Source organism: Gallus gallus, chromosome 4 (genome assembly GCF_016699485.2).
Source record: "Gallus gallus isolate bGalGal1 chromosome 4, bGalGal1.mat.broiler.GRCg7b, whole genome shotgun sequence".
Lineage (NCBI taxonomy): Eukaryota > Metazoa > Chordata > Aves > Galliformes > Phasianidae > Gallus > Gallus gallus.
The window spans coordinates 19231399-19253246 of record NC_052535.1 but is presented as its reverse complement, the minus strand read 5'-3'; the positions used below and the strand labels follow the sequence as shown (position 1 = coordinate 19253246).

Sequence of the window (21848 nt, the reverse complement as noted above, 5' to 3'; positions counted from 1 at the left end):
CATGGTATCTTCTCTTAAAAAAATAAATGAGGCACCTGCCCTAATATTCCTGAACTAATGAGTTCTGCAAAATCCTTTCAAAGTACTGGCTAACCAGACTGATAAAACACTGCTTTATCCAACCAGATCAAGCTAGATTTATGATTAATTGCATGGTTGCAAATTATCTTTCAGAACAGTTTTGTTTATTGCTCCCTGTATGGAAGGAAAAATAAGACATTTAATGAGTACAGTAAGAATTCATGTTCAGCATCTTCTATTCATTCAGAGTCTTGTGATTGCTTTATAGATGTGGCAGCTGTGCTGCTGTCAGAATACATCTAAATTTTTGTTACTACCAATGCCCACTGCTAGTTTTGCAGATCTTGCCACAGCTATGCAAGTTGCAGTGTCAATACAGATGAAGATATTATTGCAAAGCACAGTTTCAACCTGAAAGGAAAAACTTGGAAGTTCAAGGTACTGTATCTTTCCAACTGCACCTTGATCCTCTGGGATTCTTTAGCATTATCCCTGCATATACAGCTAGGTTTATGCCCTCATACTAAAACTGGCACCCAGAAGTCATAGCGGTTTGCAAAATATAAATGTTCAGAAAGAATAATTACACAATTTTGCTTGGTTATGTGAGTTACATTGCTAAGTTAAGTTATTGCTTGTATTCACATGCTACAATATTGCCTTATGATGGAGGACCTAAAGATTGTGCAAACTGAATAAAAGAAGTATCTTCAGAATGGAATAGAATATTGTAATACAGCATTGTAAATCACAGAGTAGAATCATAGAATCATAGAATCGCTAAGGTTGGAAAAGACCCACAGGATCATCCAGTCCAACCATTCGTTCACCCTTCACCAGTGGTTCTCGCTAAACCATGTCCCTCAACACAACATCCAAACGCTCTTTGAACACCACCAGGGTCGGCGACTCCACCACCTCTCTGGGTAGCCCATTCCAGTGCCTGACCACCCTTTCAGAGAAGTAGTATTTCCTAACATCCAGACTGAATCTTCCCTGGCGCAGCTTGAAGCCATTCCCTCTAGTCCTATCACTAGTCACCCGAGAGAAGAGGCTGACCCCCAGCTCACTACAACCTCCCTTCAGGTTGTTAAAGAGAGCAATAAGGTCTCTCCTGAGCCTCCTCTTGTCCAGACTGAACAATCCCAGTTCCTTCAGCCGCCCCTCATAAGGCCTGTGCTCTAGACCCCTCACCAGCTTTGTTGCCCCTCTCTGAATATGCTCCAGGGCCTCAATGTCTTTCTTACAGTGAGGGGCCTAAAACTGGATGCAGTACTCAAGGTGCGGCCTCACCAGTGCTGAGTACAGGGGGACAATTACTTCCCTATTCCTGCTGGCCACACTACTTCTGATACAAGCCAGGATGCCATTGGCCTTCATGGCCACCTGGGCACACTGCTGGCTCATGTTTAGTCTAGTGTCAATCAACACCCCCAGGTCCATTTCCTCTACACGGTCTTACAGTCACTCTGCCCCAAGCCTGTAGGGTTGCCTGGGGCTGTTGTGGCCAAAGTGCAGGACCCGGCATTTGGTCTTGTTGAATCCCATCCCATTGGCTTCAGCCCAGCTATCCAGCCTATCCAGATCCCTCTGTAGGGCCTCGCTACCCTCAGGCAGATCAACACTTTCAGGCAGCTTGGTGTCATCTGCAAACTTACTGAGGGTGCACTCAATGCCCTTATCCAGGTCATCAATAAAGATACTGACAGGACAGGCCCCAGCACACGACCACTCGTGACCGGTTGCCAGGTGTATTTAACTCCATTCACCACCACTCTCTGGGCCTGGCCCTCCAGCCATCTCCTTACCCAGCCAAGAGTGTACCTGTCCAAGCCACGGACTGCCAGCTTCTGCAGGAGAATACTGTGGGAGACAGTGTCAAAGGCATTGCTGAAGTCTAGGTAGACCACATCAACAGCCTTTCCCTCATCCACCAGACGGGTCACTAGATCATAGAAGGAGATCAGGTTGGTCAAGCAGGACCTGCCCTTCGTGAACCCATGCTGACTAGGCCTGATTCCCCGGTTATCCTGCACATGCCGCGTGATCTCCCTCAAGACAATCTGCTCCATAATCTTCCCCAGCACTGAGGTCAGGCTAACAGGCCTGTAGTTCCCCAGATCCTCCCTGCAGCCCTTCTGACTTCTGACTGATGGAAGATGGCAGATTTAGTCCTACTTTACAGATATAAAAAAAAAAAAAAAAACCACTGCCTACCTCACACTATAACTTTCAAACAAAAGGTAGCAGAAAATGTGATGTTAACAGACGTGACTTCTTTTGAAATCTACTTGAAGATGGGTAAGGAGCAGAGAGATGAGGAAAATGTGCGACACAGAAAACACAGATATAATGCCCACTGTTCACCTGCCTGAGTCACGGCTCATGATCCCTGACAAATCAATTACTGTCTTTCAGCCAAGTGTCACACTGCTGCTGCATTCCAATAATTAACACTGAAATTTAGAACATTGTCATGGTTTTATGATTTTTGGTTACTGGTATTCCGCATCATAACATCATGCAGTGCACTGGGAGTTAAAGTGTTAATACTCCAGTTCCCGGCAGAACTACAGTTCCAGAAGAAGAACTACGTACCCCAGTGGGCTTTGCAGTCAGAGAGGAGATACAACCTCTGGCAAGGTCACCTGATGTCCCTCTCCTCCCTCAGCTCTTCTCCCTGTTGCTCATCCCAACCACACGCATTGCCTCAGTGCTACTGTAAGGCCTACAGCTTTCAGATACTGTCTCATTATATTTGATTTATTAGCTTCAGTTCTAATTATATTGTATTATAGTGTATAATCTTGCATTCCGATACAGTATTTAGTAAATTAGTTTGTTTCTCCTCAGATCATTGCCCCTGTTTTTAATTATTCTGGGGTCCCCTGTTTCCCTTTTCTGGAGGTGTGGATTTTGGGAAATCCCTTTACCCCACTAGTCATGGAACTGGGCCGAACCAGCCCATAAACCGTTGACAGACATGTAAGTAAACGCCAGTAAACATTCTTCATTGAACCTCATAATGCATATTATTGCCCTAGTAATCAAGATTATTATGAACCTTCTTAACCTGGTACTCCTGGTTCATCAGTACTCCACAACTATTTGTAATTGTAGTCATGCTTTGGTCAGTAGAGTTGATTTCAATTAATATGCATTGTTAACTTCATAGCTAAGCAGTTCCAGCCCAATATAGCTATCCCATGTGATTCGGTAAAATAGCTTTAAAATAAAGCAACAGTAAGTCTATGTCATTTGCTTATTTTAATTACAATTTTAACTTGTATCTAGGCATCCTCTTAATATCTGGTATCCTAACAATCACTTTGGTTATAATGTTCTGCATTCTGACTTCAGATAAAAAGATAAATGAGAAAACCTGTTGTATGATAAGGGTTCTGACGTCTGGATGACGTTTTAAATACTTGCTTCTTTTCCTCGTGGCTAAGTTCTTGCTTTATTTTTAAGACAGCTTGTAAATGATTTGAGTCCAAGGATTACCTTCTGTTTCTATGCAGTACCTGTATATACCTTTGTGTACACTGCTATTCCAGTAAGAGTGTTCCTTGGTGCTACAACAATAGTAAAGAGTAATAATAACGTAATATGCAGAATAAAGTGATAATGCCACTGCTGCAGTCAGAATTTCATATCAGTTGTAATGACTGACAAGTTTAGTGAGCTGATCTGACACTGCATTTTTGTTTTGTTTTGTTTTTTTGTAAACAGTCAGGCTCTGTATAATTAGATTTAAAACAAATTATAACTGTTGATGAATATACAGTTATTCTCCTCAGTTTTCTTCTTCACAAAAAGTCCACAGAGAAGTAGCAGCATCTTTATTTTAATTGTTCTTCCACATCATCATGTATAATAAAATAGATTATAACTACATATGGCTTGTTATTTGAAGATTAAAATCCCAATCTCTGGCTAGATAGCTTTATTGTAATTGGTCACATTAATTCATATGTAAGTTACTGTTTTATTCCTCAGCTAAGTAAGCATAATGCTCTGTTTGGAAGACCAAATGATTTCTAAATCTTTTTAAGTCCCAAATCACAGATGTGTTTTTGTGAAAGCAGATAAAAATTAGAAGACAGGAAGGAGGGAAAAAGGGAGAGAAGGGAAAAAGATGACAAGAGGATGAAAGTTTAATTTCTGTAATACGTTTAAGGGAATGTGTCCTTACCTACCTCATGTGCTTCATAATTCTTGTAGGGAATTAGAAGACAGAAGAAGTGATAACAGAATACTGACTGGAAAGGAAAGATCAATATGGAGAGACAGCCTGTCCAAAACAAGAAGGTGGTCATGGAATGCAGTGCTCTGAGTTTTAAATAGGTAGTGGGTGAGGGGGCTTCCTCTAAGAGTAGATGTGAAGAGCATTAAAACACAGATGGAAAAAAGTTGTTTGCTTGTAGCAAGAGAGAAAACATGGAGTGACAAAAGAACGTTGTTTTGAAAGTTTCCTGATGAACCACACATACTGCTTTGGTACAGGCTGAGGTAAAGGATGAGGCAGTTTCACACCTCTCAGAAATATTTGGCAGGGAGAGAACCAACAGTGCTGGCAATAAGCATCACCGATCTAATTCTGTTCTGTTTACAGAGGGTAAAGGTGTCTGTGAGAAGCTGACACATCATCGAGCATGAGAATGGTTAGACTTCAGTGCCTTCAAAGTAAGCTACAAAGCATCAGTGCATGTAATTACAAATGAGGTTTCACCTCAGGGCTGCAACACTAAGAGATTGTTTAATATTCAGTGTGCACATGCCTAAAAGTCATTGCACACACTATCAGAATTTCAGCATCCTGCTGCACGTCAATGAGCACTGATTAGTTTTGATCAAAATCAATTTACATTGTGGATGAGAGATTTGGGAGGAAAACAGGTATTTGATGCAAAGTGCAGAAGAAAAGGCAAAGAGGCTGCTTTTTTGGACATCTGTCTAGACACTCCATAGCAGATCTTCAATGAAACAGCTCTGAAAATGTTTATCCATCCCCAGATCTTCCCAGAAGAACTTCTGAAATGATTCAGGACACATATAAATTATTTCTTGTGTTTTATAGATTTAGGCAGCAGCTTTCAATGTTTAATCCAGGCAAAAAGGAGATTAACTGCCTTCAGATGAAGCCTTCCAGCTGACAACCCTTTTCCTATGCACATGGCATTTGATGTCTGCCGTTTTAACATTTTGACATTTTTGTGAGAGACATTGTCCTGAAAGGTCACCGCTTGCCTCAGCAGTTGGCTAGCTGCCACTCAGCTCCACAGTTGTCATCAGAAATGACCATTTTCACAGCTTAGTTTCATGGAAAATATGAATTTCTGAATTTTTTTCTCCTGTATATGAGGAAAAAGGGAGACGAGAGGAAGAGAAGTTCCAAAACCTCTTTTCAGTTGTGATAATGAAGACCAGCATTTCTATGTATACATCTGCAAAATGAAGCTGAAGAACTAAAAAGAAGCTTCAAGTTATATGTAACCAAACATATAACCTGTGTTACAACAGCATTAGAGACACAGTAGTAGTACTATGAATATGTTTAGTCCTTTCCTTATAGAGAACAGTTATCTCTCTAGTTGCTTAATGGCAGTTGCCTGTTAACTGTTATAATGAGTTTTTCACAAGGCTCACAAAAAGCCTACAGTATGCCTAAGAAATAACAAATCATGTTAACAAAGCAAGAAACATGACATGGCAATACAAACAAACCAGCTACATCCTGTATTTCTCATGCAATTATCTGATATGTATACTTGTATACTTGTTTTCAATAAGCAGATATAATTCACAGCATAAGAATTTACTACCCATAAACTCCATAGGACGATGGTACTACAGAAGCTTTGAATCAGAAAGAAAGTTAAGAAACATGACACTGTTTCTTCCTTAGCACAAGATCAAAAAATCCCACTAACAAATGCAGATTCTCCTCTTTATGGTATCAACACAGCACCGAGAAACGTGCAACTCCATTACTTCCCAACCACCTTACTGTCCTGCCTCCATGCCACTCATCAGATAAATATTCTCTTCATGTGCAAACAGAGTAAAATGGGTTAAAAACATGCATTGCTCGCCATCATATGTTCATTGTTCTTAGAAGGTCAGATCTGTGCCCCTTACAATGATTATTTGTTTGTACTTCCAATAATAAGGTACTGCTGAGATTGTTAATAAGAAGTCTGGTTCTGCATATATGAATTTTTTAAAGGTTCATGGTGAAAAATACCATGACAGAATGCTCTCCTGCATGTTCACAAGCAGCTTGTTAATGTTGAAGCTTCTTTCTTACTGCTTATCTAGTATTATCTAACATAAGCAGAAAACAATCTATCTAGAAGCACTTCCTGCATTTGCTTAGCTTCTCCCCTCGCAAAGTGGCAAGCAGATGTCCCGAAAATAAACAAACACAACTGCAAACTATTTGTTCCGGAAAGCTTTCATACATCCCTTTCTCTCAGCAGCTTCTCCACTGAAAGCCGAAACAATACTGCAGAGAAGCATTCACTCTCAGGATCTTTTCAGCTTTCATCCCTCTGCTTTTCCAAGCAGAATACCAAGGTAGAAATACCAATTAGCAATCTGAAAGCACTGCACAGGCAAGGAATACTTACATTTGCCACTGTATTTGTAGTATTTGCGAACTGTTCCAGCAACTGGTGATTACAAAAAGGAGAAAGAGCTTTTCTGTCTGTCTTTCAAGCCAGTAGCAGTGAAATGAAGGCTGTTATCTGAAAGCCACTCATTTTCTATATGCTGTGCTCTGCTTGCTTCCCATGCACATACAACACAGCTGCCAGATTTAATAACCATGTCATCCTGCTTTCCCATAAAGCAGCAGAGAGATGACAGGATGAAGATGAAGTAGCCAGTATGTTAATCTGTAGCTATGGCCACATTAAGCCTTAAATGTATGTCATCATTTTATCGCTCTTGAAGAAAAAAATAAAACCAATCAACACTAATCATGAAAAAATGTGCAAAAGGGTTTCAGAAATATGAATCCATACTTGCCTTCAGTGACACTGAAGTACATTAAAGAAATGGCTCCTTTTTTATTTTTTTCTTTTTTTTTTTGTCAACTAACAAATTCTAGGAGTTTATTCCTTTTCAAGACACCCTGATCTTTAATTATACATTTTGCCTAGCCGCATGTGCTTGTACCCCAAAAGAACAAAACCATTATCAGACAAATTAGTCAATAATTCCACTCTTCAGAAGGAATTATTTCCATACCTGTCTTTGTTGACTTCTTTCAGAAAAGCAGAGTTAATAAAAGGGGGAAATTCCCATTTACCATTTAAATCCTCCCATGCACAGTGGTTCCTAGAGCTCTGGACTTTCTTATCAGATGTGGTCACTTCACTGCCAACATGGAGAATTCCCATACCTCCATCTGCACAACCAGTTCAATGGAAGGCAGAGTTTACGTGCCAAGAGAAGGTGCAAGTCATACAGTTCAAATCTATGAACTAAAAATAAACACAGAAATGGCTGAATTTGCAACAATGCAGGGATGTTGCAGAGATCTTATGACATCTGTGCATGCCTTTCTCTCTCATTTATATTCCCTTCACTTCCCCTGGAGGCACCTGTCTCAGCGGGGAGTGGTTTCTGTGGAAACTACTGATAGTCGGTTTTCCCCGGAGAAAGTGTTACTATGGCAACCTTATGTAATGTATACGGCCTAGATTCTTTTTCATAATAAGGTAATGCCGAAGTTCTCATTATAAAATTGGAGCAGATTTGTCTTGGGGGCAAGAAACATAATTACCTAAAAATTTTATCTAAATTTGAAATACAAAGCACAAATGATATTACAAATTAAATGAGTGTAGGGGCACTGTCAGAGCACCGCTCACAAAAGAAAACAACAACAACAACAAAACCCCTTCTGAATTCCAGTAAACAAGGTCTATTATTTTGTATTTGTGGGAAGTGAGGAGGAAAGAAGACATTCAGCTGACATTAGGTTTTAGCACAGCAATCACAGCAATCAATACTGCACATTGAAGTGCAGAGGATTTTTCAGTTTATGTATTCTTCCAGCAACAGGGATCTCACTACGTCTATTCTGTTTAAAAAAGAAACACCAGCCTCACTGTTGCTTATTACACATTATGAAATGGTGCCACATTAAAACTTGAGGAAGTGCCTGAAAAGAGTTGTATGAGTCAGTGAGGCATAGCATGCACCAGAGCAGAAACAGAAAATGCAAATTATTGTTTATATGGCTTTTCTCTCAGCTGAGAGGAGACAAACCTATCCACAACCACAGCAGAGAGAGCAGATCTATCAGATCCTATCTGGGAGATGGGAAGAAGAGGGCCCTGGTACTTGGGCTGAGCAGGCTGAGAAGGGCTTGCCTTCTAAGTTGGTGGTTAAAAACCTGCATGGCTGGGAATGACATGAAGTGGTGGTCATGTAACAAATGGTTAGTGACCCCTGTGAAACAGGTAGGGGTGTGCCTCCCTGCCAGCTATGCCTGTAGAGAGCTTTTTTATTGGTAAAAGACATCACAAGCCAAATGGTTAAGAAATTAGAGCTACCTGTTTGCACAAAAACTAGGACTTGAGTTTGAAGAATATGTCTGGGCAAGTCTTGTGGTTTAACCTGGCAGGTGGCTAAGCAGCACATCGTCACTTGCTCACTTCCCTCATCTCCCAGTGGGATGGGGGAGAGAGTCAGGAAAAAAAAAATAAAGTGGAACTCGTGGGTTGAGATAAATCTGTTTTCTAAGATAGAGAAAAGGAAAAGGATAACGATTATGAATTTTTATATATATGTATATAAATGAATGTATATAAGAAGTGATGCACAAGCAATTGCTCACCACCCCCTGATTGGTACCCAGCCAGCCCCTCAAGCAGTGGAAGAGAGCTCATTGAACTGCCACCCCTTTCAAAACTCTTTCTGCATGATGTCATATGGTACAGAATATCCCTTTGGTCAGTTTCAGTCAGCTCTCGTAATTCTGTTCCCTCCCAGTTCCTTGGACACTTTGCTGAGAATGGCCTTGGCTCTGTACAACACTGCTTCACAGCAACTATAAATATCAGTGTGTTATCAACTCTGTTTTTCTCCTAGAGCCAAAACATAGCATTATACCTGACAGTCTGAAGAAAATAATTGTCTCAGTTGAAACTAAGACAAGAAACATGAGTAAAATTCTACCTCTGAGGTATCTGTGTTGTGACTCAGTGGATCACTATCTCTTCAGACCTGTTGATCTCACAACTTTTATTAGCATAACATGCATTAATACTCATGAGCACTGATTTTTCTCCTCTGTACATTCTCAAAAGACAAATGAGTGAAACAGCCTGCCTACAGAATATTTCCCAAAAGTTTAAGATCCTCCTGCACTGCACTATACAAAGGGGCATTCACTGTAGATGGGCAACATAGGCAGGAAGCACTGTTCCAAACCACACAGCTTTTACATTCCTGTCTTGTGTATGAGGAGGACTCATGCTGCCTGAAGGCAAGGCATTGACTGGGATTTTGCTTCTCCAAGCAGCTATTCAAGAACCAAGTCCAGGGTTTCACAAAAAAGCTGCTGATGACACAAGTGGCTGGAACATTTTCTAAGCCAAGCCCCCTGTGAAGGGATTTCTCTAACTGGGAGAAGTTTAACTTCTAAGTAAAAAAGAAAACTGCTCAGTGAATTGCTCTGAACACCTAAACTAACCTGTGCAGAATATCTACTTTGACAATCATTCTGACAGTTATCTATTTTTGTCAGAGGCTGTACACAAACATTATGAGCTGGTCCTTTTTATCTGTGAAACTCAAGTGTTCAATGAATATGTGAGAGTTCTAAAAATTCTCTCTCCTTTACAGAGAAAAACATAGGAATTCTGAGTATGTTGTTAACTTAAACTGGATTTGTGAAAGTTCACAGAACTTTCTCTGTACCTTACATGACTGAAATTTTTATGATTTATTGAATATCTAGTCAAGTATTACACAGGAGTCAGGCCTATCAGATCTTTGAACCTCACTTCTCACCTTCTATCTGGAGGACATACCAACCACAGTGTATTACAAACAATATTTTGATTTCTTAAAAATATATGTATAATAATAAAAAAACATTTTTTCATCACCTTTTGAATTAATTCTACATACAAATTACATAGTAATTAGACAATGTCTACTGAAACACTTATTTAGTGCCCTAGGAAATATAGTGACCTGCGGAACGGCACTCAGTCTCACAGAGAGTCTGAATGAAAGTAGTTTTTATTTAAGGTGCATACTGGCGAATGGGGATAACACCATCCCAATTGCACAACTAGTGGCTCTTAAGCAGACATACTTATACTATACAAAATGTACAATCATAATTCCGCAAAGCAAGAAATGCTAACTCATTCTAGACAATGAGTCGTCCTATGCTAACTAATTCTGCGAATGTCTTCTTGCTCTCTCCTCTTTCATGGACATGTGCTGTGTTTAGGTAGGTCTTTTTGAATATGACTTCCCTTGGAGTGGTTGGTCCAGTTTCTTATCTGAAAGCCTCAGACCTGTAATTCAAGGAATCTCCCACCTTGCAATATGCCATCAATAAGCAAAAGCCTTGCCCCTTTTCTAGCAGGCTCCTACCAAGTCCTGCCCATTCCTAGCAAACCACTCCTCAATCTCCATGTCTGGAGTGAGTGTTCCTCCCCTTGGCTAATTCTGTGAAATTCAACCAAGGAGCTCCCCCCTTGTACATGTACAGGGGGTCCCCCTGTACAACTCCCCTGTACAGGGACCATCCTAGGGTCTCTGCCTCATCTCAATAGCATACTCAAAAGAAAAGCGGTACAATGAAAAGTCTTCATGATCAGGTTAGAAAGAGCTAAGCTGACACCTAAATTCATGTAGTTCTGATATTTTGCTACGTAAAACATTGAACTTCAGAGAGTACACTGTACAAAGACAGCAAGAGGGACAAACTGAGAAACGAATATTATAACAAAATATGGTAAAGAAATGAACTTTTTTTTCTTTTAAGGCAAACATTTAACACAAATTGAGAATGCTCAACTAATTCTCATAGCTGTACCAATTATCCCAGCATGGATTACCAACTTAAGCACAGTAACAGCTGACATGGTTATATGATTTTTATGACAAGTTAAGTAACATCATGTCAGCTTAGAGTATGGAGGCAGCATGAACTTGGATCCATTCCCACTTAACTATGTGAATATTCAATTCATGATCACCTGCTGCTTCCTCAAGCATATGACAGGCTCAGAAGTTGGCATCTCACTACTACCAATGTACTTCCAGTAAGTTAGCCTAAGAAGGAACATTGCAGCACTTACATTTCTTATCCTAAATTCAGTCTTTAGCTACCTGGGGATTTCAAGCTACACAGATTTCTGATCTCACTAAGTGACTTGGCTGAGATACTACTGAGAAGGCAGTTGAACTAACAAAAGACAGATTTGCATCTACAGCAGGACTCAGGCACACAGAGATGCAGCTGTAACTTGTGAACTTGCTGTTAAATTTCCTTTCAGCACAGAGTTAGCTCACTCCAGGAGTACAAGTTTCTCTTGACATCTCAGGATGTGCAGTAATAGTCTCTGAGAGAACAGGCTCAGAAAACATGTAATAGAGGTATTATGACCTGGATATAAGGAACATGATAACAGTCCTACAGCTGAGAAAGGCAGACTTCCAGGGACTATGTAGAATGGTATACCAGCAGTATGTATTATACATTTCCCATACCTTTTCCCATGTCATTACACCAGCCCTATGAAAAAATATATTAGTAACACAGTATTACAAATGACCTTGTTCAGAGGTAGAGAGAAGTGTGAATAGAAACATTTGTACAATATTACATTCCTTATTTCACATGCCACCTCAATTAATTTCATGGTAGGTTTTACATAGATAAGCTACATATAATTACAAGATATTGACCATTTATCAGATTTGTATTTCTTTTCATACTGCAATTTCTTTCCTCCCATAGTCATCTTATAGAGAAAAGTTCCTTCTTTCTGTTTTCTTGCACTGGCATGATTTGGGTGGGGAAAAAAATCTTAGCAGAAAATAAAGGGGGAGACAGATTCACAAAGAAATAGGCAGGAGTGTCAGGGTGTCAGTTCCTAACTGCATGCCTTGCAACCTGCACATCCCCTTCTCAAGAGTTCTGTGCTTAAGCAATTCATAGGAATGACACTCAGAAAAGCTATGACATTAGCAGAGAGCTGTTTAACATAGCTAATGGGGAATGCCAAGAAAGAAATCTTAAAATCTCTCCATGAACTTGGTATCCTCATCTGGGTTACAGGAAAATGCCCTCTCCAAATGGGATTCAAATGTGTCCATTATTCTGAATTCACTGCCTGTGTGTACTCCTTCTCACAAAAGATGACTGGCAAAAGGACAGGAGGAAATTTCAGTACTTAATATTCAGCTCTACTAGCATTCGGATGAAAATTTAACCAACATTCTCTGTTTAAAACAAGATCTTTCCAGGTTATTCTAATGTAGGAATCTTTCTGAAGCTGCTGCCCTGTTATTAGCAAATAATGAAGTGAGTGAAGGAGAGAACAAAGACTGCTGTGTAGCTGTGCTGTTGATTAAAGCACTAACCTAGAAAGTCCTGTATCTGCTTCAAATATTGGCTGTTCATCAAGAGTAGAGCCAAGTTTTAGTATCCCTGATGGTAAAAGCAATTTTGTTGGGTTTCAAAAGGTGCTTTATGAGCTGGGAATAACTGTTTTTAGAGAAGACAGGCAGAGTGTCTTCTGTGGTGGTTCTTATGTGTATAGATAGAAGAAATGCTCATTTGCTGCTGTGAACATCTCCAACACCTAGCCATCATCTCCAAACACCTAGCAGGTTTCAAAGACTTATAATTTCTTCCTGAAGTGCTATGGTGACTGTCAAGTACTTGAGGCCATGTCTACAACGTGGGAACAGATGCATCTGAGCTGGCAGTGATCTGCATACTGCCTCATAAACCTGCAGTGCTGGGGAGTTCAGTGCAGTAACAGAGACACTCTCGCTCTGTGCATGGTCATTAAAAAGCTGCAGAACCGTGCATGAAGTTATGTTCTACTGGGGGACTTTTCCAGATCAAGGGTTTGTGAACACTAGTCTACCCCTGAGAGCAGGTAGGTCCTACATCTGATCTTAGTCCCTGCATGGATCTTGCCTGAATTCAGCCAAGGAAATGGTCATCATGGGAGTTAAAACGAATCTGATTTCATCTAGCCTAGAACACACAGAATACAGATCAAAGGTGGATTTCTGTCTGAGTTCCTCATGGATTTCAATTTCAATCAACACTCCCAGCTGTGGGCCTATTTTTTCCTTGTTTTAGAAGCAGAAATCATTGCCAAGGGCTCTGGCAGCCAGGCCAGAAAACAGTGACAAATAGTGTAAGGTGATTTGGCAGTCTTCATTAAGGACAGATTAAACATCAACAGACCTTAAGGTTTTTGTGATTTGGGTGCATGACATGGCCAGTGAACTACTCACTCCCTAGGGTGAGATGCAGAGATGACGTTCAACTGCCCGGAGAGTGGAACATAGACTATTGTGTGAAATTACATTTTGTGACAGCATAACATGCAAAATGCCATCTCTCAACAAGGCTCTTCCTCTCAAAAAACCCTGTGATTACCTAAATACAAGTCTGTCTATTCCTAAGGGTGCTGAATGACGTAGAAAATTCAAGACACCTGCATAAGGTTTAAGTGAGAACTCAACATCAGAGCCCTGAACTCGGGGTGTTTTGCCTTTTTTTTCCAATGCTAAGTCCATAATTCTCATAATTTTTAGATTTTACTCTTTTTTCCAAGAAATATTTGAAAATGGTCTTCCCTTTATTGGATCAAGTAGTATTACATCAGAATGTCAATAATTAGGGTTCTCTGATTTCTTTGTTCTTGTTGCAAGGTTATCTTGTCTTGCATCTAAAACAGGCTCTTACTTCTACTATCTGCTTGCAATCTGATGATTTTCTTTGTTCCAAAGGGTGATGAATCCAGAGTTCCTAATCAAAGACTGCAGGATAATATTTCCCTTTTCAATCCAAAATACTTACATCATTAGACCAGATGAAGGGTTCCAATCTCAAATATTGCCACTTCACACTTTGTTTTACTTGATTCCTTCTGTACTCATTTTTTTTGCAAATTAAATGTATTTGGAATCGAATGTTTTACACTGATTTTTTTTTTAAGCCACACAACATCAAGCGCAGTATGTTAGCTAGTGATCTTGATCTGATTTGTAGGCACAGAGTGAATACAGTAGATAGAAACTGCACTGAGTTCATTCAGCTCAAGTAGAGAAAGCTACATTAAGGTAACAACAAACAGAAGAGTAAGATTTGCCATTTACCATCTGAAATTGTTCTAGTGTTCATCCATGCCTCTCTACTTTATCTAAAGAGTTAGGAAAAAACAGATACATAACCATTAACATTATAATTGAAAAATGGGAAAAAATTCTGCAAGATTCCACAGGAGAGGATTCCTGGTTCAGTCAGAAAGCTGTCCAAGTTTCCTTCTTTCTCTCCGAGGATCTGGATTGTATCTATTAGCAGAGGTTGAGAAGACAAAAAAGAACTGTTAAAGTTATCTCATACTCAGACATCACCATGTCTAAGAGGCAGAGAAGAGCTTCTTGGCTGTCTCCCAATTTTAGCCTCACCTAAGACTCTTTCACAGTTGCAGGTTCTGCCTTTTACAGCCATTCATTATCGCAAACACATCTGAAAATGCTTTAATGAGATTATATCTAGCAAGGGAACCTTGGGCACAGTACACACGCCATCCTGTTTGTCTACCCAGCCTTTATTATTAGAGTGTTTGGTCTGCTTACCAATACTAAAGGACAACAGGTAGAACTGAGTTATTAGTATACATATGATAAGGTATGCCCGTAAAAAGGAAGTCAAACAGTTTTATTTGGAAAGCATATGAATGGTCAGTGTCACAGTTTGGTCCTTGCCTTGTACACGTTCCTCATTCTCCCTGCATTTTAGTACCTCTGCCTGCAAAACACAGGGCCATCACCATTACCAATACCCATGACATCTCAATTCATCCCTTTCAGACCAGGGGCTAGAAGAATAAGAAATCATTAACGTAAGCTCTTTTGCTTAATTGAGTCAGCATGGACACTTTTTGCTTGTGAAGCCATTTGTGCCCTAGGAATTTGTCATGGTGTTATCTCTAGATCTGTCTGTGACAGGCACAGTTTCAGTTCTGAACTGAAATGAATGTCTCCAGACCCCAGGGACATTCAGAGGGAACTTTTCACAAACAGCACTAATTAACTTGCTTTTCCTTATGTTTTTTTCAAATACAAGGAAGTAAGTTAAAACACAAAAAAAAACAAAATTATTCTTTGGGAAAACGGTATTCCAGTGTGACTAACACATTCAGCTACTTAGACCTATTTATGTCTTTACCTCAAATTTAGAATGAATTGAGTCACTTTCTGGGCATGTGAGGGTTCCAAGTGGAATGGAAATGATAAAAGCACTTATTCAAAACACTGGTTAGTAATCTTCTCCAGCACTTTGATCCAATTCAGATCTTTGAGGGAATTATTTATGATTTACAAACCACACACTCTGTCATGACTGCAAAAGTGAATCACTAGAGAGAACTAGGATATAACAGTTTCTCCCCAGTTCTTGCACTCACTGAGCACAGCCAAGTTCCTGCCTTCTCAGCTCAGATGCAGTATCACATGAATCTAAGCATTTCTTTGTTAGGGATATAAGATCTTAAATGATTCAGACATCATCTATCCCTTGTGTCAAATAAGTTTTTCCAGGTACTGCTACAATCAGCAGTAAATCCAAGCAAGCAATTAATTTAACAGAACTTATTATAGACAAAATGGGATTTAAATCTTGTTGCTGACTTGTGAGTAAAGCAGGTAAATAGTTTCTTTTCTTTAGCATCAGCACCTTACTTGATTTGTATTTCCACAAAACAAAATTAGGCCACAGTTCTTAGCTTACTGCCTGTCATCAATGTCTGTTTGGGCAGTTGGTGCATAGTGACTTTGCTCCTTTTTAATTAAGGGAACTCTAATATAGTTTTCCACAAAGGTATCCTTTTATTGCTATGAACGGCTTGCACCTCACCATAACATAATTTGAAATTAACATTATTTAGTAAATACTTAGACCTAATTAATCCTGTTGCTTTAATTATATCAGTTACTTCTTTTAGACTTCATTGAAAGCAACAGGGAGGGTGATGAGGACATTTTCATTTCACACTTTCCCAGACCCTTAAACCTTAATTAAAGCCTTCACTACTCACATCCATTCCAGTACCAGCTGACTCCATAACTGCACTAGAGCCAATTAAACCTGGCCATCAGGACCACATTCAGAATTACTGACTAACAGAAGATTGAGGTCATAACCACTGCCAGATAAACAGCTGGTTGTTGTGATCCCAAGTATGTATTTTCACCCTTCTTCTGTGGAGGACAAAAAGCCATAGTTTTATGGATTCCCTTTATCCCTTGCATAAATGCAAACAACGGACACATGGCAATTGCTCTGTGTTGCTGGGCTGCTTGGAATAGAAACTGTACTACAGTCTTTTGACTGTAAGGAGAACTACACCTTTAAAGTATTTCCCTCCTCTATTAAGTCACTGCATTAAGTAACCTTCTTTAATCCAGTGTATAAAACAAAAATACATTTTGATATGGTGATAAAACACGTCCAGCACAGTCAATGAGCTGAGTCCTTTACGAAAAGCAGTCTGATTTGAATGAACCCACAAGAAGGTTTATAATTTTGGACAATTGCATTACACTCAAGAGAAGAACACTAGTCTTAAATGAGTCAGCTATGATACATCTACATCTACTTCATATATCTTACTAAATTGCTTGGAATCAGCGCTACTGTTACAGATCCATGTTTTCTCCAGCATTTCCAGTCTGCATGACTACAACAGTGTTTAGATCTCGGACAGATCAGGACAGATCAGAGTTGGTGTTGGTTACAGACTCTTCAATTTTCCGTGAGAAGTTTGTACCTAGACCAATTTAGAAGTGATGGAAGTACTACTTTCTGAAATGCATAGCAGTCTATAAAAAATTATTTCAGTTCCTAGGGAGAAGGTGTCATGTGCAATCAATTGTCCTTATTAAAAGTCTTAGCACCCTGAAAAGAGACCACTGGCATTCAGGGTGTGCATTATGGCACACGTGGTTCTGTAGTGCTTCACCACTTTGTAAATTCAGGGCAAAATCATGGCTTAATTGAAATTAATAGGATATCTGCTACAGGCCTCAATGGAGCTGGGCTTTTATCGACAGTATCTAAGAACTAGATCTATGGCTTGGAGAAGAGCAAAGGAGAAAGATGTTTTAAAAAAAAAAAAAAAAACAGCATGCAACATGTAGTTTTAAAGAGCTCTCAAATTTTTTTTTTATGTATGTACAGGTGTAAAGAAATTGGAAAACAATACATATATTCAACCGGAGTAAAGATATACAACTAAAGTTAAGATAGGTGTTATCTTTCATTTACTTCTCTCATTAGCAGAATTCCACTGAGTTACAGTTCCTGTGGTATAACTGAAATTATATATGATTAACAACAGAGCTACTAATTTAAATACATTTGTTTTTTGTTCTCAGCTGTAATGTTACATGAAAGAAGCAATTTTATTACAAAGGAGCAATTAAGGGTTTTCACAGTCAAGTTTCATTTTGACCTTTAATCCACATATTTTCAATGGGAAATTTTTACCTATCATAGTATAGTGGTGGCTAACTCTTTCACACTGGGCAACCAGTGCGTGGGTTTTATACAGGCTGGATGGAGATTATATTGGACTGCTGAATAATTCAACAAATTCACAAGCTATCAAAAAACAAACAAACAAACAAAACAAAACCAACTAACCAACCGACTTTCTACTGCCCCTGCTCCTCAGCTGTGTTTTGAAAGCAATGCTCCAGCTCCCTTAACTATGCAGAACCTACTTTTATCCTGGGTATAAATAAACAGATCAAAACTCTTTATCTGGCATTAGTAATGATGTTTCTCTGCTAACATGCAGCACCTAAAAAGTCAGTCCTCTCCATTCCTTTTTTTCCTATGGGTTCAGAAAATAACTTACAGTGGTGTCTCTCAAGGTCTGAAGATCCTTGATCTCGAATCCACTGCCTCACCGAAGACAATGATTATTGGCACGTTGAGCCTCAAGTGAGGTGAGGTGATGTATTAAGCTTCTGGTCTGTACTCAGTATTAGAAGTGTTTGTTTATAAGGATATGTAGGCAGCTAAGCACCACACAGCTGTTCACTCGCTTCTCCAGAGTGGAGCGGGGGCGATAACTGGAAAAAAAGAGTAAACTTGTGGGCTGAAATGCAGACATTTTAGAGGACAGAAAAGGGAAAATAATAACAGGTTATATATACACAAAATAAGCAATGCAAAATGTGATTGCTCAACCCCTACTGACTGATGCCTAGCCATTCCCTAAGCAGTGGCAGCCCTCCAGCTGTCTGCCCCCCAATTTTTTGTACTGTATGACACCATACGGTATGGAATGCATCATATGGTACTAGTCCTGTATGAGAAATATTAGAGCTGACCTCTAAGAAACTGTTGCAATAAAAGAAAATATGAAGAGAGTATCTGAATCTGAACAGAATTCTAAGAAAAGCCTGGGCATCCGTCAGATAGAGGTAACCTCTAACCAGAGTTCAAATCCAGAGCAGGTTTTTTTTTTTTTTTTTTTTTTGTCTGAGGCTTGGATCCCAGACATAAAGCACTAAAGTATTCAGACTCTCTGCTAGCAGAAACTGAGCTAAAATACAGGTAGATGTAGAGGGTTGTTTTTATTTCTTTTGTCTTGTCTCTGTTACTACTAACTTTGTTATCTATGGTTTATGGTTTGGTTTATGTAAATAAATTATTCTTCCACTTTTATCTTGTGGAGGATTTTCGGTTAGCTGGTAATAATTAAAACATTCTGCTCTGGTGGGTGTGGATGATCATTAAGACATGGGGATCAGACCACTTCTCAGAGTGCCAATGCCTTATTGCAATATCATCATACAGAATAAAGAAAAGCTAAGTAGGGCCTCCTTTTTCTAGGCTGTTTTGCCTGGCTGGGAAACTGACAGTGCAGGGGTCACTGTGGATGAAAAAACATCCCCTATTTGCATAGAACACCCCCTATTTGCATAGAAAACTGATCCGTGAAATAGCGTTGTTTACTACATGGGCAATAGAATATGTCACGATTTTTCATTTTCACAGAAATTATTTCCATGTGTTCAGTTACAGGCTAGATTGAATTCTGAGATTTCTCTGCATGCTGCAGCATGAAACTAATGATCTACATTTGATCCTAGGTGCCCTGCAGGTCTGTGTTTTGATATGCCTTTGTCTCTTACCCCCTTTCTCTTCAAAAACATGGGCTTCTTTTTGAAATGTGTTAGAACCACTTGCATTATGCATGCTTTTTCAAGCTTTTATTCTATACTAAAAATACCTGGAAAACAAGATGACAGCACAAGTAAATAGCGAAAGACATATATACATATTTTAAATCAAGCCTGGAGGTGGAAAATGACAAAGGGTTTGTAGAATAAATCCCATTTGGAAACTTTAGAGATAAAAGAATCCAGCTGCTTTTGAGCACCAAGTGCACCAGTAAAAGTCTCTGAAATTGCAGAAATGTCCTAAGTCAACAAATCATCCTTTGACACAAACCAAGAACAACAGCAACAAAAGAACCACTAAACATTCATATTTAGATAGACTTCAGTGCTTGTTGAAGTAAGTCTGGTGTCAAAAATATACACAGCAAAGCGCAAAGGGGCAAGGGATTTTTTGTTGCTTCAGGCTATTGCAGAACTAAGAAGATGAAAGCAGTTATGCTGCTGAGGGACCTATGTAGACTAAGGAACCAGATTTGAGCCACATGATGTCGGGGACCCTCTGCAAATGCTTTCTATCCACTTGATTAGAGTATTTAAAGGACTGCATCAGTGAACATGAGTTCCTGGTTTAGAGCTTGGTTCAACATTCACTGAAATCAATTGTGACTTTATTCAACTTGTAAAAGGTCTTTGGATCAGATGCTAAAAGAAAATGATCCTTTTTTTTGTATCCTTTCTTCCACTGTGCAAAACATAAAACAAAAAGTTTAGGTATAACTTGTTCAAATCATTCATGACATGTAGTATATTAAAGCATATGCATGTAAAACACTTCTAGGAAACACTGGAATTTAGTCTAGGAACTAGAGTCTAGTTCCTTCATTGTTGTGGTAGAAAATACAGAGGAGCCTGCAGAAATAACAATACTGCTCATTTAATTCTAAAGAGATTCTGTATTTTCAGACTGTCCTTTCTTGTCATCTCTAAAAGGACATATAGTATCATACGTTCCTATCCCTGTTCTTCATAGACACAACCCGTTGGCAGAAATTAACATCCTGCATAATTCAACTACTGGCATGACTGCACTCTAAAGCAGTGCCGCAAAATGGATTGGTCCTACTGAAATCTGAATATATTTTATTTCTTTATTTAAATGTACCATTTCCCAGATCTAGTTTTGAAACCAGTCACACCAGCACAAGTGAGAGTAAGGTAACTTCCACTAAATGAAGACAAGTGAGCTGCTGGAAGCTACTGGGAGAACACTCCACTGGGATAACAGCCTGGATGTTCAAAAATCCAGCCAAGATTCTTTACAGTGTCCTCTCTGCAGATAACTAACCATCACAAGTAACAATTTCATTAACTATGATACAACATGAAGAATCTTTCAACTGAAAGTCCCTAACACCTCTTCTTATCTTCTGATATCAGTTATATGAAGTTTTGAAACTCACATTACAAGATGATAATTTCCAGCTGGTCTTTGAAAAGGTAAAAGTGAAATCTAAGCAAAAGAAGGTCAGTAACTCTGCAGTATGAAAAATAAACATAAATGTTACCATTTCTTAACACAGTGATACAAAGAATGTAAAAAACACTTGTGGTGAAACCGAGACAAGAAAGTGCAAATTAGGCAAGTAAGACGACTAGGTAAGAAGAAATGCCAATTGAAATTGGCTTTGCTTTGACTGATCTGCTGAAAATCATGTCTTTTATCAAGTGTTTTCCCTCCACTTGAAAGGAAGCATCTAAGGAATACCATGCTGAGCTTGTATACAATTAACTTTATCAAGCAATGAAACATTCAGAGGAGAAACAGAACGACTCCTTCTGTGATACATAGATTTTTATACCGTGCTTGCACAGTGCTGAATAGCTAGAACGTGTGGGGTTTTTCTGTTTTTCTATTTAAATGTTACCTCACTACAGTCTCTGTAGCATATCTAAAGGAATTACAAGAGCAGTAATATCACAGAACAATGTCTTCTATTCAGAGATCATTATAGGCATTTGGGCTTCTAGCTACAAAGAGATGTCTACATGTCCCTAGGGATCAGGCTGTTCCTAATCAGAGTGTGATTTCTTACACATTACTTCACCCTTATGTTTTCAGATGTCTGACGAGCTCCAAAGTATTCTACAAAAGAATTCGTCTTATTCATCCTTCTGCATATGATGCGTCCCTTTCAAGTCCTACACTTGGCCTTTAATTTGTCAGCAACTGCTTTGCTTGAGTCTTGCTTTTATCAGCTTGTCACATCCCATGCTATACTGATGTTACACAGATTCAACACCAAACTGACATGAAGCACCTAGCTATAACTGTACTGAAGTACCTTTAAAGTTTTTTGTTTTGTATTCCTTCTCCCCACCCCCCTTGTAGATCTCTTTAGGTAATA

The 21848-nt window shown here is 39.2% G+C and overlaps 1 protein-coding gene across 8 annotated transcripts in view; it reads right to left on the bottom strand.

Annotated features, from left to right (window-relative positions):
* The window catches only part of TRIM2 (tripartite motif containing 2), a 120966-nt gene that overhangs the window by 87151 nt on the left and 11967 nt on the right, over positions 1–21848 (bottom strand). For 2 of the 8 annotated variants that reach the window (XM_040698641.2, XM_046939808.1), the window contains exon 1: positions 7276–7576. The gene's annotated coding sequence lies outside the window, so the exon portion shown is untranslated. Of the gene's footprint in view, positions 1–6653; positions 6861–7275; positions 7577–18170; positions 18388–21848 lie in introns of those variants that run through there. The other 6 variants (XM_046939806.1, XM_046939809.1, XM_015285270.3 and 3 more) reach the window with 4 other exon arrangements.